The sequence below is a fragment of the Mauremys reevesii genome, linkage group 10 (genome assembly GCF_016161935.1).
Source record: "Mauremys reevesii isolate NIE-2019 linkage group 10, ASM1616193v1, whole genome shotgun sequence".
Taxonomy (NCBI): Eukaryota; Metazoa; Chordata; order Testudines; family Geoemydidae; genus Mauremys; species Mauremys reevesii.
The window spans coordinates 66,628,253-66,653,554 of record NC_052632.1 but is presented as its reverse complement, the minus strand read 5'-3'; the positions used below and the strand labels follow the sequence as shown (position 1 = coordinate 66,653,554).

Genomic DNA, 25,302 nt, shown 5'->3' with positions numbered 1-25,302 from the left:
AGTGCAGAAAATTGATAAGGAACGCAAAAAGTACACAAGGAGAAATCTATGACTAGCAGAGTTAAGAACAATGAGCAGGAGTCATTTAAATATATTAGGAACAAAAAGAATTCTGACAATTGTATTAGTCCATTACTAGATAAAAATGGTAGAATTATCAGTAATAATGCAGAAAAAGCAGAAGTGTTGAATAAATATTTATATTCTATATCTGAGGTAAAAACAAATGATATTTTCTCATCATATGATGATAACACTCTTCCCGTTCCACTTGTATCTCTGGGGAATGTTAAACAAGCTACTAAAGTTAAACATTTTATAATGAGAAGTCCCAATAAACTTGCATCTAGGAGTTTTAAAAGAGCTGTTTGAGGAGCTTTCTGGACCTTAATGTTCATTTTTAATATGTTCTTGAAGTACTGGGGAAGTTCCAGAAGAATGGGAGAAAGCTAATATGCCAAAAAAATTTTTTTTAAAGTTACATAAGATGATGTGGATATTTATAGGCCTATCAGCTTGGCTTAGATCATGCGAAATATAATGGCACTGCTGATATGGGACTATTAATAAAGAAAGAACTAAAGGAGCGAGTAATGTAATTAATGCAAATCAACACAGGTTTATGGAAAATAGACCCTGTCAAACTAACTTGATTTATTTTTTTTAATGAGATAGTAAGTATAGTTAAATGAACAATGTTGATGTAATACTCCCCAGCAGGAGCGCCAGGCGGGCGGAGCAGGGCAAGCCCCATTTCCCTGGCAGGAGTGTTGGGAGGAGCTGGGGGGACTGCTGATGGAAGAGGTGGGGAGGGTCCCTCACTTGCTCTGGCCCAGGGCTTCAGAAACCCCTAATCCGCCTCTGACCACAGTTGCAAGTAAAAATAACCTTTGTGAATCATAGACCCAGTAGATCAACCCCAGATGTAAAGTTGTTGATCCCAACTCTTTAACCAAATAAACTCTTTCAAAACAGAGAAGTCTTAACCCTGATGATCTTCATTTCATGTGTAGATTTTAAAATTCATAAGAAAGTAAGTTTTATCTGCATATTATGTCTATCTGGTATTTAGCCAGAAGCAACATTTCTCCAGCTCCCTGTGATACAGATTTTCTCTTATCTGAGAGGTTCATCTTGCTCTCCCCACTGTCACGGCTTTGTGTGGTCCCCCCCATTTCAGTCTGGGGTTGAAACCTGACCCAGAATACTTGCTAGGCCACTGAAGCCTAGATACTGGAATTCAAGCGATTCTGTTTCTGCTCCATTAGACTCTACCCAAATCCAGGTCTGGAGCCACTATGTTATTTAAAACAGGTCCCTTACAGAAGTAAATGGCAGTGTATATTCATTTCAAACATTCCCAATAGTGTCCCTGGAGACTGGGCCACTATATAAAAGTCGCAGCAGGACTATAGCCAGCAATAGCTAGAGTTTCAAAGGGAAAAAGGAGTCGTACTGAGGCAAGAATATGAAATTTACCCTCCCAACGCCAGCCTCAGTGTCCTCAAAACCTAACTGATTAATCTTCTGCACAATGCCTAGTTTTCATTATGAAGTAATTTAAGCAAGAAATAACTGAGTACAACACCTTGTACATCTAATAGATGAGCCAACTAATGTATTCAAGAAGAGCATGCTAACAACACACTTGAGGACAGAATTCAATTCTTTTAACTTTCTGCTACATACATAACACTATTTGTTGTAAACATTTTTCACTGAAAAAGGTGACTAGGGAAATTACCCTGTGAATATTAACAAAATGAGGGCTTTTTTCAACTTTAGAACAAATAAAATGTCAGGCCTGTTAATTAGGGGTTTACAAAAACTATGATACAGTAACGGGGGATAGGCTTCAGCAATTCCAGTTTTAAGAAAAATCAAGATAATGAATTCTATTATTCATTCTTTGGTAAATATTCTCAGTATAGTCAATTTGAAAATCAGAAGCATTATTCATAGGAATAGGGTATTTTTCATAGAGCTATTAAAAATTTTAACATTTTGTAGGGTGAAAACCAATTATTTGTCTACAGAATCAAACTTTTTAATGAAAGGATTTTCCCCCATTAAGTTAAATTTTGCTTCTAGCTTTAACCCTTTCTACTCCCCTCTCCACCTTTAGATTAGCAGGAAATGGTTCCAGAATCAGAGTTAATGCAGTTACTGTGTAACTTGTATGAACAATTAAAGGGGTTACACGCACACTTGGAGATGAAGAGATACGCTTCTTTAAATCCATGTAGTACATTGAGTGCACTAAAGTGTAATGGTGTCATCTATAAATTGTAACCTTTGGAACCCTAGATTTTAAAAAAAAGTGTGACTTTATGAGGTTTGTGGTTTAGCCTCAACATACTGTGTGACCACCACAAAACCTCCAAACAAAGTTACCTACACGCTACCCCTTTGCCACTCTATTCAGATCATGATCCATCAACAAACGTGAACTAGTCTAAACTTGACATAAGCCAAACTTTTAGGGCAGATTCTTAGCTCGTGTAAATTGGTGTAGCACTATTGACTTCAATGAAGCTACAGCAATTTACACCAGTTAAGAATCTGGCCCTGTACCACCAGTTCCGTACTTGTGTTATGATATAATTCTGCCTCTGCATCAAGCATACAAGAGGAAGATTCAAGGTTAATGTGCCAATAGACTGCACATATAGTGCATTTATTTCTCAGTGTTTCGGTCTTCACTATCTTAGTTCATTAGCAGAACTAAGTACATTGCAAAGTTATTTTCCCTAGCTCTTGTGGTTCAGAACTGTTTCCAAAACTGACGTGTCTAGTCTGTGCATTTCACAGCAAGATAAACAAGCTACCGTATCTTGTGATAACATCATGTACCCCAAACACACTGCCATCATAAGCCTGAGCATTTCTTTATCTCCAGTATGATTTGTATATTTTGTCCTTGCCCTTGCAAGTGTAAATTACCTTCTTTGCTCCTTTTTTCTTCGCAGCTGTTATCCTCGCCACAAGCACATCGCAGTATTATCAACCACCACTGTCAGTTGGCCAGTAAAGCACTCAATGAAACTTTCCATCCATCCTTCTCTGGGTTGCAGAAGGGAGCGTGCATCATTTGACAGCATAATTCAGTCAAAAGGGCTCATATACTACAGCATCTCAACTTGCACTGTCCCATAAAATTGTCCCTTAGATATGAATCATTGCTTTCATCATGCAGCTAAACATTCATTCATTCATTGCACAGTGCATATCATACTCAAGCCACAGAAAGCATGCTCCCATACCAGCAAGGGGCTGACTAAAACCTTACCAAACAGATGTTCCATCTGGGATTTTCTAAGGGGCCTAAGGAAGTTTGGTGCTCAGCTCCCCTAGAATTCCATTGAAAGCCCAACTTCCTTGACCACCTTTGAAACCCTCAGGTTCCTTCTCTCACTCACAGCCTTTAGCCTGCACATAGCAATGCATGGTGATCATACCCGCTGTCCCATGACCACTGAGGCACATTGGGTGAGAAGGTATCAGCCTCCTTGCACCTGTGGACGTGCATTAGAGGCTTAATTTGAAGTTAGAGTAGTCCAACTACCTTTGTGTCTTTTCAATAGAATTAAAACGTTGCGCCTTTGTTGACACAAGAACAAACTGGCCATCAACAAATTTAAGCTTGAAATTAGATGAAGGTTTCTAACCATCAGAGGAGTAAAGTTCTGAAACAGCCTTCCAAGAGGAGCTGTGGGAGCAAAAAACACCTAACTGGCTTCAAGACTGAATTTGATAAGTTTATTGAGAAAATGGTCTGATTGGCTATATACCATTGTAGGCAATCCTATCTGTGACTGCTAGTAGCAAACATTCCCCAATGGCCAGTGATGGGACACTAGATGGGGAACACGCTGAGTTACTACAGAGAATTATTTCCTGGTGTCTGGCTATTGCCAAAATTCACAGGACCCAACTGACCACCATATTTGGGGTTGGGAAGAAATTTTCCTCCAGGTCAGATTGGCAGAGACCCTGGCGGCTTTTTGCCTTCCTCTGCAGCATGGGGCACGGGTCACTTACGGGTTTTAATTAGCGGATTCTCTAACTTGAAGAGTTTAAATAATGATTTGAGGACTTCAGTAACTCAGCCAGCAGTTATGGGTCGAGGTTCCATGGCCTTCAGCATGCAGGCTGTCAGACTAGATGATCTCTTCTGCACTTAATTTCTGAGTCTAAAAACTCCCTGCAAAAGTATCTGACAACTGTCATCAGGAAAAAAGTCTTTACCCAAATAACTATACTTTGTTGTTATTAACACTCAATCTTTATCACCATTAGTTGCAAGAGGTCAATCAATTGTTAGCATTTATCATGTTCATATTTAGCATTGTTTTAATGCTCAGACTGTACTGTTATGATGTTGCTGCATACATAGGGAAACTATCTTAAGTGTCATTGTTTTGGGGAACAACAAGGGAGAAACTATGGTATTATGAACTGCAGGGTATGGACCTTCACACATAGAATCTGGTTCCAGAACTAGGATTACCCGTTGTTCTTAAAGGAGGGGTTTGAAATCCAAGGTTTTGATATTGATCCGTTTCTGCTGTGGATGGGCAACCTTCTCCCTATGCAGCAGCTCTGCTAATGCACATTACAATGTGCTGTCAAACTGGTCAGGTGTAATGGGGATTATCCACAGGCAGGCTCTGCAGACTTTACAGGAAGCTTTTTGATGCATGTCTCTTCTTTGCATCATTAAACCTATAATAGGATTTCACCAATTTTTTGTTTAAGGTCTAAACACATTAGTGTTTATCCACAGACAAAATGCTCCAGAGAGGAGTTTGGCATTTTCTTCAGCAAGCAGCTCCTGTTGTAGCTCTTATTTTGGCATACCTTCCTTCCAGAAGAGGGCTAATTGGCTGAACAGAATAATCCATTTGGACACTTGGTAATGCTGCTGCTCTCAGATGCCAGAAGAACAGGATATCAAAGACAGACTAAAGTACCTCTTATGTCTCTTCTAAAACACTGGCTTGTTCATGGCAATACACTGGTTTAAATAATAATCCTACACCGGATTTGCTGTCTGCGGCTGTAGGATCAAACAGCAGAAGGGCAGGTTCTCTGACCAGTTGTCAAATATGAGAGTCACTTATCACTTGTATTTCCACAGCACCCAGTCATGGACTGGACACAGTTATGCTAGGGACTTGACAGACAGAACAAAAAGACAGTCCCTCTCCCAAGAAGCTTAGGCCTCATCTACACTTAAAAGTTTTACTGGCATAGCTACATCTGTTAGGAGTGTGAAAAAAAAAAAGAAAGGTCACACCCCTGACCAGCATAGCTAAGCCAGCAAAAGCCCTAGTGTAGATGCAGTTATACTGGCAAAAATTCCCTTAGCTTATTTCATTCAGGGAACTGGTATAAAAACTTTTGCTGGTATAAGATGCATCTCCACTAGGAAGATTTGCTAGCATAGCTATACTGGTAAACCCTCTCAGTGTAAGCAAGGCCATCATTATATCAGTGCAACTGTGGCAGGGTCGGCTCCAAGGGTTTTTTTTTGCTTGGGGGTGGAAAAAATTTTCCCTTGCCCACCCCCCCAGCCCTGCCCCAACTCCACCCCCTCCCTGCCCCATTCTAACCCCTTCCCCAAATCCCCGGCCCCGCCTCCTCCCCCTGGCACACCGCATTTTCCCTCCTACCCCTCCCTCCCAGGCAAGCCTAGGAGGGAGTGGGGGAGAAGCAGAGCGGCAGCACACTTGGGGAAGGAGGCAGAGGTGAGCGGGGGGGTGGGGGGAGTGGTTCTTCTGCCACCCCACCCCCCAGGGTTACTTCCTGCAGCCCTCCCTGCACCCCCCACCGCCGCAGCTCACCTCCGCTCAGGGCCGGCTCCTGGCTTTTTGCGCCCCAAGCAAAAAAAGGCACCGGAGTGCTGCCCCTTGGAAAGTGCCGCCCCAAGCACATGCTTGGAGCACTGGTGCCTAGAGCTGGCCCTGAACTGCAGCCACACCAGGGAGAGAGATGTACTGTTTACCGATATCAGTGCAGTACAACCTGTGCATGTTGACAAGGCCTTAAACACCTGGGTAAAGTTACACATGAGAAGTAGAGTAGGACTACTTACATGAGTAATGCATATGCATAAGTTTGCAGAATTAGTTTTCCCATTTCTAAATAGCAGTTATGCCAGTTCCCAGGAGTAACTTTATCTAGAGCAAAGACAACGAGTTTACTGAATCTGAAGCAGTTTAATTTTAATGTCTCTCTTTCTCATTTTCCTCCCCATGGCTACGGCATGCCTCCATGACATTTCTAACTCTGTAAAGACTAGTGCTTCCTTTCTATCAGATCTCTGTCTCAGAAGCTTGCTGGGCAGTCAACCCTCAGATATGCAGCAAAAGTTCTTCAAAAGCTCCCTGTCCCCCAACACAGACAATATTGATTTTGGTGCAAGGTAATAAGAAACTTTTCCACATTTTCCTCAGAACACTGTGGTTTTTTCATTTCTGCCATTCTACGAGGAGGATAGGTGTGGATGGGTTATCATCACGCTGTCTGAAATATTTCAAGCTGCTGGATTGTGCTACTTCAGCATATTTTTAATAACTGTAGTTGTCAGGGAGCAGTGCCAGAGTCTTCAGTTTTTAGAACAGCCAGGTTTCTGTCTCTGCCCACAGTTGTTGCTGACTGGCAAGATTGCTTCAAGAATAAGAGCTTTGCTAGACTCTCTACAATACTTCCCCCCCCCTCCCCCCGATGAGAGATTGCCACTTAGCAATGGTTCCCTGCCAGCCCAGGACTTGATCTGCACAGACAGAGACAGAGAGAGAGAGAGAGAGAGAGAGAGTGTGTCCCTGCTATACTTCTAAATGCCTTCTTAAAACCCAAGAACTTATACAGCAAGAAAGTGAACAAAGAAATCCTTTTATGAATACAGGACAGCTAATGGTTCAAGTATGTTTCCTTAATACATGACAGAATAATAGGTTTGTTCATAAATAACTTTGCAGTTAAACAGCACTGTTTCACCCAACTGAAGATACCAAAGAGTGTTCCAATTGCAAAGGTTGCATGAGTGTTCCCATCCTAAGTCCCTGTATTAAGATGCTTCCCAAAACTTTCACCATTTAGGATGAAATTTCCTGTGCTTGGTCTCTGTCTGAAGACAGCTTTCTAGAAAGTTTGGGAACTCATGTGGGAGGATCAACCATTTGCCTGGGGGCGAGGTGTTGGCTGGTTTTTTGTGTTTGTTTTTAAATATAGCATTAGAACACAAATGACAAGGTGGGAAATTGAAATGTGTCAAGGACACAGCCATTGCCAATAGCTAGACTGTAACATCACAGTCTACCTTGAATGGAGGTCAGCATGTAACTGCACCACCGCAGGAGAGGACCAAAGAAGAAACTGACTCCAAGTCATAATTTCACCCCAGCTTCTCCCATGCCCTGCGAGAGGAAGAATTTACTTCACTCCTTCTGGTCAGCAAATTACTCCCATCCATATGGCCAGACAGCTAATCCAATCAGCGAATCGGGGAGGAACAATGCCAGAGCTCTTTCTACTCCCCATTCCTCCCTGCCTACTTGTGCATGGAGGTGGGAATTAGGCAAGTAGTACCAGCTGCCACAATCTTGGCTACCCTTACTCCAGCAATCACTCTTTCTTCCTTATGTCCCTGCAAAGCTCTGTAAGGACTGTGACAACCTAGTTCTTGTGAGTATTGTGGTGAGACTTGGCTTTGCTTTGATCGACTTAGGGCTGCAGGCAGCACGCTTTGCATAGAGCCATAGGCATCACTGGGGATCTGTATGGGCACAGGGATCTGCCTTTAGTCATCTATCATGTACCCAACACTTTTCTCCAACCAGCAGCATAGACACAGTTTAAGGGGTGGGGCCCCATGAACTATAAAGCTAATGGGGGACTCATCCTTCCAAGTATTTACTCACACGAGCAGTCCCACTGAGTTCAAGGCGAGTAGAGTTACACACGCAGTAAGTGTTTGCAGGATGTACTGTCATATTTAGTCTATAGTCTACTGCGTAAGAACCCGTTAACTGTGGATATGTAGTAATCATAGAAAAATTGACATTTCTATTATTAATCATGTAATTAAGGATGGGGACATAATGCACAAGTGGGCAGAGTAAAGGTTGTATGTACAAACTTTACTTTGTCATTGCCTGACTTTTAAATGCTTAACTTCAACACTCATGCACCAAGGTGCTGGGGGTTTTGAAAGAACAGAATATTTATCTCCCTTGAACACTTTACAAACAGTGACAATTCCAAGTTTTCTTCTAGGGAGCAACAAGCCCTTTGACATCTCCAAAGTGCAAAGAATTAACTGTCATCACAGCTATTGGATAGGAGAAAAGCTGCAGTCTGGGAGGCAAAACAGGAACTCACCAAAAATTAAAGAATTCTTAGCTGTCATAGGCTAAGTGTCGCCTTCACAGGATACACTTGACAGGCCACCCTCAAGCAACTTGCTAATTTGACACAACTTTTACTGCTGTAATGGCACAGCAAGTATCACAAGTCTCCTATTGGTAGACACACAAAAAGAATGCAACTTCATCTGTTTTCTTGAAAGGCTTCATCACAAGACAACATAAGAGAATGAAAATATTCATTTTCAACAAACAACTGGCACGAAGGAGCCATAGTGGCTATTTCAACAAATAGTGGATGCTCCAAGTTGGAGGATGAAATTTATCTTCTCAGCCACCACGCCTCCATTGCGCAGAACTGAATTACCCCAATTCAGCAAGGATTTCACTCTGAGTGGGAAGAACCGCAGGTAGCGATCTTTCCCACCCTTCCTGTTTCACTTAGATAGCAGTTTCACTCTTAGACCCATAGACACGCAATATTGGATTTTTCCAAGATGCACCTGCATATCTGACACTGGACTAGGGCAGCCTGAGACCTGAAACACTTAGGATAGTAGCATAATCTTTGGATTGCACAACTGTGTTTCCTTTAGATTAAAATAATTAATTACTGCCCTCCTAGAGTCATTAAGATGTACCATGGGGTGGCCCCCTGTGAGTGTCTCTCACCTTAGGTACACACCACACTCCTCCAAGCCACCTTGACCACTTCTGGGGAGGTAGGAGGCAGGACAAATAGAAGGCAAAACTAGCTGCGGCTTCGGCTAGTACCAGGCTCTCCCTCTTCCTGGGCTTCCTTCCCCTCTATCTGCTCCCACTTGCTGGGGTTGCTTCTCCCTCTAATTAGCCCTTCAGCTGTGGCCCTACTTGTTAATTGATCCTCTATTTACATCCCACTTAACCCATGTTGGTGGGGATTTGAGTGACAGGATGTCACAGATCCCACTTCAAAGATTTACTGTCTTCCCATCTTGCCATTAAACAAGTCAAGTACTAGCTTTCCAATTACTCACTGGGGGCAAGCAAATACCTCACTGACCTAATAGCTGGCTCCAGTTCTAAGTTAAGCAGATCAATTGGGCATTTTTCCCCTTTAAAACTCTAGAATGAGGAGGTGCCTCTGAATTGAGCTCTGAAATGATATAAAGCAGAAAAGCCTCTTTAAAGGTGTATAGCTGATTGCTGAAAAAAAAAAAACCTGCCTGGGACCAGGGGCCCGGAAAGCCATGGTTGCATTATAATATAATCTTTCCCATGAGAAATGTAGATCCATTTAAGCTCCTCAACCCAAGACTGGTCTAAAAGTGGCCTATAAGCATATGTCCTATATCCATCCTTGGCCCCTGGAAACAGTGTAAGAGAGGGGGGACACCCCTACAGAACTGTGCTGCATTCCTATATTCTTTCCCTTCCTGCTGACGAGAAGTGAAAATATAGTATGACATGCATTCATTACAAAACTACATTGTTTCAAGTGAGCAGAGCTAAGGTCTGAGAAGAACTGCTCATTTATAGGCACCACGGTTATTTAAGAAAAAGCCACACTGGGGAGGGATGGTTCTTATCCAGTTAAGAATTACTTGGGCCCCAATCCTGCAACTGCACGTTTGCAGGGAGATTCTGGGGCCTGCCCACAGCCCCACTGACTCTTTAAAATGTTTTGTGATGTTTGGTTTTGTTACCACCTATTTAAACTGCAAACTTCTGACAAAGAGCAAAGACCAAGGGAGGTGGGGACATTATCAAGGCAGAGGTAAGGGTGGAACCACTCAGTGCCAGGTGGGAGGATCCTTTTTGAGGTTTTGTGCTATGGGTCTATTAGTAATAGGGTTGTTTACCCAGATTTTGTATGATTTTCTGGTTTCAGTTTCATGCCCCTTGTTTAGTTTAAATAAGCAATTCAGAAGGAGCGGCCCACCTTCTGTCTCTTGGCTGGCCATTGGGCTAGTATTTGTATTGCTTGCATTAGCGTAAAGCACCAATGTTCACAATTTAAGTGAACTCAGGGTGAAGTGTCTTTTTGCAGGATTAAAACCTGCACTTGCAGTGCAAGGTGGTAACGCTGGCCTCTCTTTTCTTTGGTAATAGACTTACCCCTCTGCCCCATAAGCCTGAGGCCAAGAAGATGGTGTCTGAAGTTGAATTCAACTCCAAGTTCCCAGAGAGCAAATGGGTTGCATGGAGGATTCTGGGAAGTAAGGGGGGGAGGGGTAACTTTTTACATTTGTTTCTATTCATGTCAGGAATATTTTACACTCCCCCCACTTTCCCATCATGCTGTACTGGTTTGGTTTTTGTGTAACCAATCCATGCAGACATACTGGATAAGATTAATGCTGACTTCCCCACCAGCGGATAGGAAAAGAACATAAACATGCATGCATCCCAAGTCATTTATTTTAGTCCAAACAAAATAGTGGGAAAGTTATAGTCAAGGAGAAGGTTTAATCAGCAAACACAAGAGATGGGACAGCAAGTCCAGGGCCCCAGTTCAGCAAAAGAATCAATGGGACTTGAATGCATATTCTGCGAGCAACTGAAGCGTGTGCTTAAGTACCTTGCTGAATCAAGACTCAAGTAAGTTTTCTCATTTGTAAAAGCAGACCGTGAAGGGAGGCAGTCATGGCTTTGGAAATCTTTTCTGTGTTAGCAGGATAGATTATGACTTGGATAACACATGTACATAAGGACCCTCTTACAGCCCTGCGGATGCTGCCAGGACCACCTCGAGTCCAAGTGCACAGAACTAAGCCCACTTACTCCCCACCAGAGCCAGCCAGGGACATGGAAAGCAAGGAATAGGTGGAGAGTTGGTTCTGGTGTTCAAAGGTATAAGCCAGCAGCAAATCATGCCCCTGGAGCAAGGGGACAGCCAAGCCAGCATTGTACTTCAAAGATGGCTGAGATACAATGCTTGCCAGGGCTACATACCACTAAGGGAAAGGAGCTTTCACAACACCTGTTGGTAGGATTGTGCCTAAAGACACAATTCAGGCCACAATAAATTTAACAGCATGGGGCTAATCCCGGGGCACAAGAAATACAGGACTCCCGTTCTTTCTTTCTTTCAGAACAGAATGCTTTATTTGACGTAATCTTTCAGACCTTCCTCTCCTACACCTCCTTCGTCTCTCAAATTTGCCAAGAGGAAAGAAGCATTGCAAAAAAATAAAGGGAGACTCAAATGCCATCAGATTCATTCTGATATACTTTCTATGGACAGTCTCAAGACCAGTAGCTGGGTAGGATGTAAAATAACTGGTGCAGTATCAGAAAGTAACTTAAGCGCTACCTACTGCATTATGGGCTCAAAATTCTTCCCTGTGGACTCAGAGTTGAAGCTGGAAGTTCTGGCAACTTCTGAATATTCTGTCAAAGCCATTGGAAACACAAACTATGCATTTATAAGAGACAGGGAGGTCCAGGGGGATTTGATCCACACAGTATGTGGTAAAACCTTTTACTCCTTGAATAATTCATACATTATTTCCTGAAGAGTATGATCTGGAAGGACAAAAATCCCACAGAAATACAATAAGAAAAACCAATCCCAGTTTTCAGGTTTCTCTGCATCAGTTTCCATTATCATTAAAATGGATCTCTCAACTGTTTTCACAGTGTATCTTTCGTTACACTAATGGCTGAAGCATGTTATGGTGATTTATTTTCTAGCAGCATCACACATACATCCGTCCCGCGACCAAGACCAGACCTCATGACGCCAAGCACTTTACAAACACAGTAAGATGATAGCTCCTGCTCCAAAAAGCTTACAGTCTAGATCAAGGGTCAGCAACCTCTGGCACGTGGCTCACCAGGGTAAGCACCCTTGCGAGCCAGGCCAGTTTTTTTACCTGCCGCATCGGCAAGTTCGGCCGATCGCGGCTCCCACTGGCCGCGGTTTGCCATCCCAGGCCAATGGAGGCGGCGGGAAGCAGCGCAGGCGAGGGATGTGCTGGCCATGGCTTCCCGCCACACCCATTGGCCTGGGACAGCAAACCACAGCCAGTGGGAGATGCAGTCGGCCAAACCTGCTGGCACAGCAGATAAACAAACTGGGCCGGCCCGCCAGGGTGCTTACCCTGGCAAGCCGCGTGCCAGAGGTTGCTGTCCCCTGGTCTAGATGCACAATACAGGCAAAGAGTAGGAAGGGAAACAGAAGCACAAGGTCAAAGAGCAGGTTAAGGATAAGAACCCAGGTCTCAATTCCCAGTCCAGTGCTCTAGACACTAGACCATACTGCCTCCCTCTTCTACTAGAGTCTTGTTCCATAGATTATAGATAAAGCCATTACTTCTGAAAACCAGCAAAACAACCTATTGTTTTGGATACATACACACATCCTATTGAAAGGGGCAGGGTCTCTCCTCTTTAAATGTAAGCCCGTTGATTTTACTTATGCTTTCCGCTTCAGCTGTTCCTACTCTTACTTGGTTTCGCTATTAAAAGGAAATGGAGAAACAAACATCTCGGACTTCCCGCAATGCAAGTGCGTTTTAAATGCACCATTTGTATGAACTGCTACAGACTTATGTCAAGAGGTGAAATCCTGACCCCACTGAAGGCAATGGAAAAATTCCCCTCCCCATCAACTTCAGTGGGGTGAGGATTTCACCCGACATTTTTACTAATGGAACAAGGGTCTTCTCAATTGCTCTCGCTTCAGCAAAACTGCTCTGCAGCTGGACTATGGAATGAGAATTCAATGCTTTTCCATGGTTGTCAAATCAATGCCTCTCCAGAACTGAGGAGAGCCAATTCTAAACCCAGGAGAGTAGAACTGCACTTTGATAGGAAGCAAATTTCATTCTCTATCTGGATAAATTCCCAGCCTTGAGAATGTGTTTAATTTTAATTTGCTACACACAGATAATTTACTTCATATAGAAGCTGCTGTAGTTAAGGTTTATCATATTCATAACTAAGTGAGCCACCAGACAGTGGAAATATCACTGTTCTGATTTTGATTTGTACAAGTTTTCTTTGTGTTTTCACAGAGAACTGAGTCAGAGAAAAATCTTTGGCCAGTCCCCAGGACATGCACACAGAAGAAGGGATCTCCAAAATTCTTCACAGCTTGCCAGTTTAAAAAGGCAAAGGATCAGCAGAGAGTGGTCTGTTTTTCTGATATAGGGTGGCAGCACTCTTCAATTCCAACACTGCTCCACAATGGGTGCATGTAAAGATTGGCCAGATCCCTCCCGCCACTCCAAGAAGCCTCAGGTACTTGCAAATTAGAGTCCCCACTGCTGTGCATATAATGTAAGAATTCAGATACTTGTGGCTCTATTTGTTGATATGAGCTTGTTTTTCCATCTACCCTTCCTGAAAGCACTTACAATCATGCCATCTCAGACTGACATCCTGTTAGAGTCACAAGCTGAGCAACCTGGGTCTGTGGCATTCAAAACACAAGGAGTTGTGCTGGGTGAATAGATGGTACTCCGTCCTCTGAGTCACACTGGGTCAACGCCCGTTATAGGGATACTATGCTCTTGAAGATGGCACCTCTCTGGTGAGATGAAACACTGAGGGTTTCTGGCCACTTTTATAGTCATTAACTTACCCAGTGCACTTTTTGGAAATTTTAACCCTACTTTTCTGTGCAAATTCCAGCTTGGTTTAATTACATTCTACCTACATTCTCTTATAGTTTTAACTGTCCCTGGCTTTCTTCTCTTCCTGGCCTGTACTGTTGCTGTCCCCTATTAAAACATCTCCTCTGTGCCAGCTACTAGATGGGGGAAACTGGAGGAAGGTGCATTTCAGTGGTGTCCCCCATATATCCTCTATTTACTTCACAGGATTGTTGTGAGCTTAAGTTATTTGCAAAGCACTAGAACATTGGGTGAGAAGTATGATAGAAAAGGGACATCACTGCTAATTCTGAGAATGACATGGCAGTACAATACATGTTCAGCCACATTGGCAATACCACCTGCTGGAGCAAGTACTCCACCAAATCACGGTAGGCCATGGAAGTGGGTAAATAGTAGGATTGTTGCAATTTTCCCCTCAAACCTAAACCAATCTACTGTTCATGCCTCCCAGGGATAAGGGTGTGGGGAATAAAAAAGAACAACAAAAAAGACAGCTGAAAAAATACTACACAGGTGTTTCAAACTTAAATGCAAAAAAACACATAATATGCAATGCACTTGAGAACATATTTAGTCTTCAAATGATTCCACAGTAAAAAGCTTGCAATTTTGTAAGTAAAACTTAGTTCCACAATGATCATGTCCCCAGTCTATGATCTAGTTTTCCAACAAAATGGTGGTTATTTGTAGTAATTTGAACAAGGTGCAGTTACTTAGAGTTTGAAAAGTTCAGAGTGACTGATTAGTGTTAAAAGCTGAAAGCCTTACCAGCTCTCCTTAGGCTTCCTTCAGACAGGCCAGCTCAAGTTCCATCCTCAGAATTCTCTTGCCTTTTATCCAGCTTCTAGCTGCAGCCCTGACCCAGGCTCCTTCCCCCACCCATCATAAAGAGACACCATAACTCCCTTCATTTTCAACCACACGCAGCCTTTTTATAGCCTACTCCCTTTTCCCACAGTCACCTGACCCCCTTTGGGAACTACAATTCCCAGAATGCCTATAGCAAAAAGGGCCAGTATAGCTCTGGGTCAAGCCAGCCATTTTAAAGGGGCAGCACATCCCTGTGACAATGTAATCTGAGATATGATGAAAGGCACTAAATACTGTATGAGCAAAATGTCATTGGTCTAAATTCAGGTAATAGAATTGTGCAAGTTAGACATTAAAAATGAGGAGGAAGCAGATGCCTCTTCACCTGTTTGAAATTATTTTGTTTGTTATGGAGACAATTTTATGAGCATATAAAATATATTGCTTCCATGCACATGTATGCTATTATTTTGCACGAGACTTTCATATAGAACATGTAAATTGAGCCTCACGTTTACTGCTATTCTGGGGGCAAGGTGGGGAACTATACGGGATATTTCTTCTTTTGTGAATTCAATAAGTCTGCTTATGGTGTAAGGAAAATATTATATGAAGTGGCAAGAGGCTCTGTCCCAATCTGTCTGCAATGCATACATTGCAGGTCAAATAATCTCACTAGTACAGTATGCAGCACAGGTGATGCATTGTGATTTATCAGAAGACTCCTGGCACACATGCGCTGAGTAAAATCCTCTCTGGTACTTTACACATTGTGAGCTGTTATAAATCGATCTGGCTCTTTATTTTGGTTCCTGATTAAATATCCCCATGGTCCCATCAGGCTGGACCATTAAAAGACTTCTACTTTATGGATCCTTACTTAAAAAAAAACACGCTTGAGATATTATCATTACAAACTTTTGCAGAACTTATGATACCTAGGGTTGCCAGGCATCTGGTTTTTGACCATTAAAAATCCGGTTGGTGTGGGGCTGGCAGGCTGCCTGTCCAGCTCCGTGCAACTTCTGGAAGCAGCTGGCATGTCCCTCTAGCTCCTAGGCACAGAGGTGCCCAAGGGGGCTCCACGTGCTACTCCAGCCACATGCACCAGCTCTGCTGCTCCCATTGGCCAGGAACCGCCACCAATGGGAGCTATAGAGGTGGCACCACCTGGCTGCCCCTCCACTTAGGAGCCCAAGGGACATGCCGGACGTTTCTGGGAGCTGCCTGAGGTAAGCGCTGCCCAGAGCCCAGACCCCCTCCCACACCCTAACTCTCTGTCCCAGTCCTGAGCCCTCTCCTGCACTCTAACTCCCTCCCAGAGCCCACACCCTGCACCCCCTCCCTCACCCCAACCCCCTGCCCAAGCCCAGAGCCCCCTCCCACATCCTAAACCCCTCATTTATGGCCACAGAGCCCGCACCCCCAGCTGGAGCCCTCACCTCCTTGAAACTACTTTAAAAAGAAGCTTTAAGGCTGTGACAGGAAACTAGGCAAGAACAAAAACAGATGGAATTCCTCAGAGATCGGTTTTGGGACCAATCTTATTTAATCTTTTTATTACTGACCTTGGCACAAAAAGTGGGAATGTGCTAATAAATTTTGCAGCTGACAGAAAGCGGGGAGGTATTGCTAACACAGAGAAGGACCGGGATATCATACAGGACGATCTAGATGACCTTGTACACTGGAGTAATAGTAATAGGATGAAATTTAATAGTGAAAAGTGCAAGGTCATGCATTTAGGGATTAATAACAATAATTTTTGTTATAAGCTGGGGATGCATCAGTTGGAAGTAACAGAGGAGGAAAAGGACCTTGGAGTATTGGTTGATCACAGGATGACTATGAGCCGCCAATGTGATATGGCCGTGAAAAAAGCTAATGCAGTCTTGGGGTGCATCAGGCGAGGTATTTCCAGTAGAGATAAGGAGGTGTTAGTACCGTTATACAAGGCACTGGTGAGACCTCATCTGGAATACTGTGTGCAATTCTGGGTCTCGCATGTTTAAGAAGGATGAATTCAAACTGGAACAGGTACAGAGAAGGGCTACTAGGATGATCCAAGGAATGGAAAACCTGTCTTATGAAAGGAGACTCAAAGAGCTTGGCTTGTTTAGCCTAACCAAAAGAAGGCTGAGGGGAGATATGATTGCTCTCTATAAATATATCAGAGAGATAAATACCAGGGAGGGAGAGGAATTATTTAAGCTCAGTACCAATGTGGACCCAGGAACAAATGGATGTAAACTGGCCATCAGGAAGTTTAGACTTGAAATTAGATGAAGGTTTCTAACCATCAGAGGAGTGAAGTTCTGGAACAGCCTTCCAAGGGGAGCAGTGGGGGCAAAAGACATATCTGGCTTCAAGACTAAGCTTGATAAGTTTATGAAGGGGATGATATAATGGGATAGCCTAATTTTGGCAATTAATTGGTCTTTGACTATTAGCAGTAAACATGCCCAATGGCCTGTGATGGGATGTTAGATGGGGTGGGATCTGAGTTACTACAGAGAATTCTTTCCTGGGTGCTGGCTGGTGAGTCTTGCCCACATGCTCAGGGTTTAGCTGATCGCCATATTTGGGGTCAGGAAGGAATTTTCTTCCAGGGCAGATTGCCAGAGGCCCTGGGGGTTTTTCGCCTTCCTCTGCAGCGTGGGGCACGAGTCACTTGCTGGAGGATTCTCTACACCTTGAAGTCTTTAAACCACAATTTGAGGACTTCAATAGATCAGACATCAGTTAGGGGTTTGATATAGGAGTGGGTGGGTGAGATTCTGTGGCCTGCGTTGTGCAGGAGGTCAGACTAGACGATCAAAATGGTCCCTTCTGACCTTAAAGTCTAAAGTCTTTGAAAAAAGTGGGAAATAATGAGCATAATGTGCACAACCCTTCAATTCTTTGTCATAAATGCTTATTCACTTCCAAGATTACAGAATGTGACCCAATGTGTGTGTGTGTGTAACTCCCACTACACAGGCCCAGGAGAGTATATTAATAGTAATACATAGCATTTTTCATCAGTAAATACCAAAGCACTTTCCAAAGGAGGTCAGTATCATTCCCCTTTTACAGATGGGAAAGTTGAGGAAGAGAGAGAAGTAACTTGCCCAAGGTCGTCCAGGAGACCATGGCATAGGTGGGAATAGAACCCAAGCCTTTGAAGTCCCTCTCCAGAGCTAGAGTAAGTAGGCCGCGCGGTAAGCAACTCAAGAGTTACTCCTCTGCGTCAAGGATTTGAAGCTAGAGAAGCACCATATCAGTCCAACTCAGACAACGACACGTAGAGTTTGAGAGCCCAGAACTATTTAAAACTAATCAGATTTCAGTTTGCAACGTGGCCTCTACAAAAAAGCAGCTTTCCTCCTTTTGCCAAATTGCCTGAAAATTGAGAATGGTTCAAGGGGGACATTCAAATTTGGAGCTTTCGGTGAATCTGTCAGAAGCAAAACTCCCTGAGGTGTTTTCCTACGGTGCCTCCCCTCCACAGGTCTGGTAAGCAGAGTGCTCAACCAATTCACCTTGTCTCCAAATAGGGAGCCCAGTGCTTAATTTGTAATGAAAGAAATGCCGGGGCTCAAGCAATTTTTTACTTTCATAACTGATGTGGCAAGCCCGGAGGTGCCAGGGCTATGAATTGCCAAGCCTAGAAGCACTTGCCAGCCCTGGCAAGCCCTGGGTTCGTCTTGGCTTGCCTTGAGATGGCTGCAGCTGGTCTGCTTTATCCTCTCCCCCCCGTTTCCCCACTCTGGTTGAGAGTGAGGCCTTGGGCCTGTGCAGGCAGTGAAGTTTATTTGTTTATAATAATGGTGAAAGGGATATTTAAGGGAATCCATCACCTACCAATGAAGGCCACATGTCCCAAATACATCATATAGCCAGCTGAATTTCTCAGCTTTTAGGGCTGTCCTTCATAACAATAAGGTTCTGATAAAAGTTTTGGGCTTCTGGTATATGGTCTGCATGCTCTGATGGTTTTCATAGATTTGTAGATTCCAAGTCAGAAGGGACATTATGATAATCTAGTGTGACCTTCTATATCACACAGGCCATAGAACTTCCCCAAAATAATTCCAGTACCGATCTTTTAGAAAAACTTCCAATCATGATTTTAAAATTGCAAGAATCCCCACGACCCTTGGTAAATTGTTCCAATGATTAATTACTCTCATCATTAAAAATTTACACCTTATTTCCCGTTTGAAATCATCTAGCTGCAGCTTCCACCCATTGGATTGTGTTCTACCTTTCTCTGCTACATTAAAGAGCCCATTATTAAATCCCTTAAACTTCTATTTGTTATGCTAAATCCATTGAGCTCCTCGAGTCTATCACTATAAGGCATGTTTTCTAATCCTTTAATCATTCGCATGGCTCTTCTCTAAACCCTCTCCACTTTTTCAACATTCTTCTTGAATTATGGGCACCAGAACTGGACAGAGTATTCCAGCAGTGGTGTAACTAGTGCCAAATAGGAAGGTAAAATAACCTCTCTACTCCTACTCCTGATTCCCCTGTTTATGCATCTCAAGACGGCACTAGCTCTTTTGGGCACGGTATCACACTGGCAGCTCATGTTCAGTTGCTTACCGACCACAATCCCCAACTCTTTTTCAGAGTTGGTTAAGATTTGGAATGTCTGTTCTGTGGGAAATTCTGACATTTTGAAGTTTGTTGGGACAAAACCAAAACCTTTTGAAATTTCCTGCGAAACAAAATTTGTTAAAAAAAAATTTTTGGATCAACCACAATGGCCCATCTTGATAAAATCTAAATGTTTTGTTCTAATTTCAATTTTTGTTTTAGATTATAATTTATATCATCAAATTCATTTGGAAACAAAAAGTAGTTTTGAAAGAAAACAGCAGAACATTCCATCCTCATTAGGTCAAATATGCCAAACAGCTGTAAACCTCAGAGGTTAACTTATGTAGGCTGGTGATTACATGCTATAAAGCTAGGAAATATTTTCATCTAAAGTATAAATGGAAGTAACCTTTCTCAACAGAGGCATCTTAACAAACATTATATTAACACCTGCTGGAGAACACATTGGTGATTCAGCTGGACTCTTTCCCTTCAGTTTTAATCATAAAGCCATCATTTTGGGGTCTGTTTTATAAATGGCAAAAGGACCAGTAGATCAAAGAAATGCATTTTTTCTGGGGTTGGGCAAGCATTTGAGCACACTGGATAGATTTTGGTTTCTAGTTGGATTTTTAATTCAGAAATGTAAGCCCATTCCCTACAATGAAAAACAGACTTGATTCTTCAGAATTCCGTTGAGCTTCCCACAAACCAAATAATCCTCAGCAGAGAGGTACAGCTGTGCAGATGGCCCTTCGTATTATACCCTTTACTGTCAAACAGAAGGAAATTAGAAGAAACCAGAAACTAGCAAACAGCCCCCTGGCAAGAGATAAGAAAAGACCGTGAGGAGAACGGAAAGGCAGAATTGCAGGATATTCATCTGTTGCTGTTCTCCTCTTGTGAGGTGAAGGATGAAGTCAACACAACTGAAAAGGGATGGGGTTAATAGGAAGGGAAATATTTAAGATTCTGCTTTAGGAAAACAAGCTGATGATCAGGCGCTCTGTGAGTTAAGGAGCCAGCCACAGCACTTCTGTCATGCCGAGTAAATGCAGTGAGGCACACAAGACTCAGAACAGCCTAGTTCTTAGCACCTTCTCATTTCACAGTAGATTGTGTTTTACAGCGGCCTATAACATTGGTGTTGGGGGCAAATTTCTAGATGATGAAGTGGATTTTTTTTTTTAATATTAAGGTCTTGATTTTCTAAGAACCCATGACTTCCATTGAAGTCAATGAGACATGCAGCTGCCCCACTCCACATCAGGCCCTAAATATTTATTATCTGAAGGACTTTCCTCATCACAATTTTTAATATAAATCAAACTGTATTTCCAAGCCTTGTTAGTGTCCTTCCTGCATTCTTTTCTTTACTTTTTCCATCACAGGGTAATTCATTGTAAATTGGTTTCATTCTAAACATCGTTTATAGTGGTCAGAGATACCTTAGCTAGGTGATTATGACATTAATGTGTTGTTTATAATTACAACACCACTTTGAACGTACCTAGCACCTGTCATCTGAGAATCTCACAGAGTTGCATAAAGCGCCAAGTAGAGCCTTCCCATCTGCACACACAAATCCCCCTGGTTTCACTCAGAGTTGCACACACATTAGCTGAGGCAGAATTAAGTATCATCACATCCTTTGTTAAAGGGAAATTAAGGTACAAAGAGGTATAAGCCACATTTTTAAAACTGGACCCTGATTTTTGGTGCATCCGTTTTTTGAGACTCCAACTTGCATCTCATTTTCAAAGGTGCTTTGATCCTGCAATTCCCAGTGACATCAGTTGGAATTTGGGGTGCTCAACACCTCTAAAATTCAAGCCCAGCGTGTTTCATATCAGGCAGACAAAGTCACAGGCCATGTCTGAAAATAGTGGATTAAGGCACTTGGCCAAAGGCATATGACCAATCAGTAGCAAAACCAGGGAAAAAATTTGATTTCCATTTAATTGCTCTACCCACTAGGCAACAATCCTTTACAGAACAAGAAGGATGGATCTGTGATTAAAGCTGTGGACGCTGCCTCAGGAAATTTGAGTTCAGTTCTTAGCTCTGCTACGGCCTCCCTGTGTGACCTTGGGCAAGATACTTAATCTTGTTATACCTCAGTTCCCCAGCTGTACCATGGGGACAATATTCAGATTCTGTGAATAGATTGTACGATCTTTGGAGCAGGGATTTTGTCTTACAATGTGTATGTAGCATGCCTAGCTGTGACATTTTCTTGGGGCGCCAAGCCTAAGAGTCAACTTGATAACCCCCTGCCTCAGCGAGTGAGAGACTTGCTGGGGTTAAATTTGGTGTCAGCTTCCCCTCACCCCAGTCTGTTAGCCACCCAAACACTCTCCTCAGAAGCCCTGCCAGCCTTTACTCCACCTTGCAGGTAACACTTGGTGTACCCTGTTGTGAGAAAACTGGATTTGACGCAACTCACAGCCAATTTGTGCACTTAACCCCCATGGGCTGGAAGCAAGAACACCACATAGGCAGTGGTGCTGGAACAATTTTTATAGTGTGGGTGCTGAAATTGGAAACCACGTGTTTGGAATATTACTACTTCAAGCCAGGGAGTGTGGCAGCACCCCCAGTTCCAGCATCTAGGCACATAGGAATAATCTGGCCTGGGCTCAGACAGAACACAAACAGCTGCAAGCTGCAATTTTACTGACTGGGATAGATAGAGTGAAAGAATAGATTCATGAGAAGGGGCGGGGGGTAGAAAACTTTCCTTGATTCTGATTGTTTTAAGTGTGGGATGGTGGTGGTGTTTTTTATTTGTTTTTGTTTTTTGGGCTGAAGCTGCTTTGCCGCTAAGTAGAATAATGAATTATTATTGGCTGTTGCAAAGGAAATTGTTAGCCTATTGGGGCTATTATGAGTTATAAGTTTTCTGCGGACAAAGCACATCAGGAGTTTAGTTAGAAATTGTGCTTTGGAGAAGTTTGGATTTTCTACGAGCAAGGAGTCACTGCCATAAAAACTCCACAGCAGCCAGGTGGAAGGCTGGCCACTGGAACCCTGTGGCTGTCATTCAACACCACCTCAGACTGGCCACTGGAACCCTGTTGCTGTCATTCAACACCACCTCAGACTTTGGGTAACTAAGTTTCTTTGTGGCCCTGTAGCCCAATTGCTATTTTAGATGTGTACTTTGTCTTCAGTGAAAATAAGGATTTTTGGGTGGAAGCTCTCGTGTGTGTACCGATCATTTATCAGATGGAGTTGTTGTGTCCCCCACTGATTTATTTGCTAACACGGCTGGGAAAACAGAGCCTAGTTACCACAGCTGTGGGTTCAGATAACCCCGGATAACAACTCCAGTTCCCAAACACTTCAGAAGTGTTTCACTGTAGAGTCCAGCCACTGGGCGCTCACGGTAATTACCAAGGCCACTGTCTCCAAAGAGACAGTGTACACACCAGATTGCTGGATTCAACTGAGGATGCCCGTTTTACTTAATACCACAGCAGAGAGATGAATTTATAATCATAGTGCTGGAACTAGGGGGTGCTGCAGCACCCCCCGACTTGAAGTGGTTTCCATTATACACAGGATTTACAGTTTGGTGCAATGGCTCACAGCACCTCCCACTATAAAAATTGTTCCAGCACTCCTGTTTATAATAAAAAGGGAATAAGTTTAGTGACAAAGAACAGAGAATCCAAGATGTAGTGAGCAAGAATAATGAGAGCAACAGGTTACAAATAAAACAGAAGTATAATGCACTTTGGAGAGACTAAACCTTAACAAGATACTGTACAATCTTTTGCCTAAAACTGTCTCTCACCAAAGCTTTCCTGCAGAGCTGGCTGGTTTTCAGTCAGACCAGGATCCAGATTTCATGATTCCACTCTACACTACAAGGGGTTTCTTCAGTAAATGGGTAACAAAGGGGTTCTTTTTCCTTCTTATAGTCCAGTAAACCTTTGAAATGTCTCCTTTTGAAGCGTATCACCAAGAAAGACTCTTCTCCCCGGTCACTTGTTCTGCAGTGTGTTGGTGCCCTGCTACCTTCACGTCCCCATGTTAACTCATTTTTCCTGTTTACTTCACTTGCAGACGCAACTCTCCTTGTCTTTGGCTCACAGTGCTTAATTTACATAGACAGAGATAGTTGCATAGACAAGCTTTTGTCTGGCAGAATCCCTGTTTGCCCACTCTGCCCTGTTACAGACTTTAAAGTATAATGTTAATAGGTGTGCATAATTCCTCATACAGTGGTAATGCATACACTGCACAGGGATATTAATGACCAATGTGCTACCAGCTTTCATTACATACCTTACAAGACACATTTTTGGATAAGCACTTTGAAAACAGTCTGATGGGTATAATGAGTTTGCCAGGCCTGAAAAGATTTGTTGATACAGATTAACAAACCACCCATGGGCCTCAGAGTCAGACTAGCACAATGGGTCTCCATCACGGTTGGGGCTGTTAGGGGCCACTGCAAATACTAAATAACAATAATAATGAAACACTATTTATGCCACGGGTCTCAGCTCCCTGCTAGCTTAATTAAATGCAAACCAATATTTTCAAGAAACAAATCTAATGTTTAATAAATCCCAATGTTTAAGGTATTTAGGCACTGCTGTGCTCAGCTTTGCAATGCCCAACTGATTTAGAAACCTATATTTCATTTTCAAAAAGGATTTAGGCACCTAGGAGTTTAAATCCTCTCAATAGGCTATTTGGCTCCTAAATGCCTTTTGAAAATGATAGAGGCTCCTAGATCAGTTAGGTGTCACAACGTTGAGCACAGCAAAACTTAAATACCTTTAAAAAATCTGGGCCATGGTCTTTTGAAAGACCTAATCTGAAAAGCAAAGGTCACTCCTCCTACTCCCTCCCGAGCATGACTAGACCTCATCCTGAAAAGTGACGTCAAAGATCCTTCTTAAGTAGCCTTTCCATTGCCCATGACAATGTTATCCCTTAAAGATGGGAGGATACCAGGCAAATAAATGCAGATGATTCTCAGGGCACGTAGAATATGCAAAACCATTTTAAATTTACTGGATGTAGAATTTTGACTTTGACACAATATAATTATTGGAGAAATTATTCAAACTAATAAGATTAATATGGCACAATAATTTCTAATTTAGCTAATGAGCTTTGTTAAGCAAAAAATTATTTCAGCTGCAGATCTAGATTCGGCTCACCAGAACCAGCAGCAGGAGTCTTGCTAGCTGTATGATTAAGTCAATCCCAGGTTTAAACAATTAAAGACAAATACACAAAAAGAGGATGGAAGAGCATCTCCTAAGCAGATCCATATCAGAGCTGAGGAAGTCATAGTTTGCAGTTTATAGTTCAGAGTGAGTCTCTAATGGCTGGAAAGCAAAATGAACCTGGTCCCATTGCTGTCTAAAGGACTGCAATAGCAAGAAGGCTCTTAAACCACATCTGCTACTGATTGTGATATGATTTGCATCCCACTTCTAGCACGGTCACAAACTGAGTTACCTTTCACTCTTGAGCAGAGAGCATGCTGTAGGATTTAGGGGAAGGGGGACTGTTTATAGCAAGATTTCTCTGATGCTGCAGTAGGTGGGTCAGTAGACAGCACTGGATCACACCCTAGCAGGTGAGTGTGGAAAAATGGACAAGTTCTGTGGTAGCTAGAACCCCATGGGAATGAAATCAGGTAATGAAGCACCTTTAATCCTTTCCCAGCTCCTCCTGTCCTTGCTACACCTGCTCTGCACTGCTCAATTCTTCTCCAGTTCCTCTTCCCTCCTCTCTGCCCAGAGGTCCTTTCATCCCTCAGGACACACAAGTTCAAGGGCCTATGCAGCTAGATTCCTCTTGCAGTGGTGCTTCATGGGAGCGAAGTAGGCCCAGTAGTATTGTAGCTTGTACCGTAGTTTGTATAGTTTGCTTCCAGGAAAGCCCCGTTGCTGCAGCAACCCTCT

The 25,302-nt window shown here is 42.9% G+C and overlaps 1 long non-coding RNA gene across 2 annotated transcripts in view; it reads right to left on the bottom strand.

Moving 5' to 3' along the window:
- LOC120373228 overlaps nucleotides 1-14,864 on the bottom strand; it is a 103,673-nt gene extending 88,809 nt beyond the window's left edge. For both annotated transcript variants that reach the window (XR_005585455.1, XR_005585456.1), the window contains exon 1: nucleotides 14,741-14,864. This is a non-coding gene — a long non-coding RNA (uncharacterized LOC120373228). The remainder of the gene's footprint in view (nucleotides 1-14,740) is intronic.
- Between the last annotated feature and the right edge of the window lie 10,438 nt (nucleotides 14,865-25,302).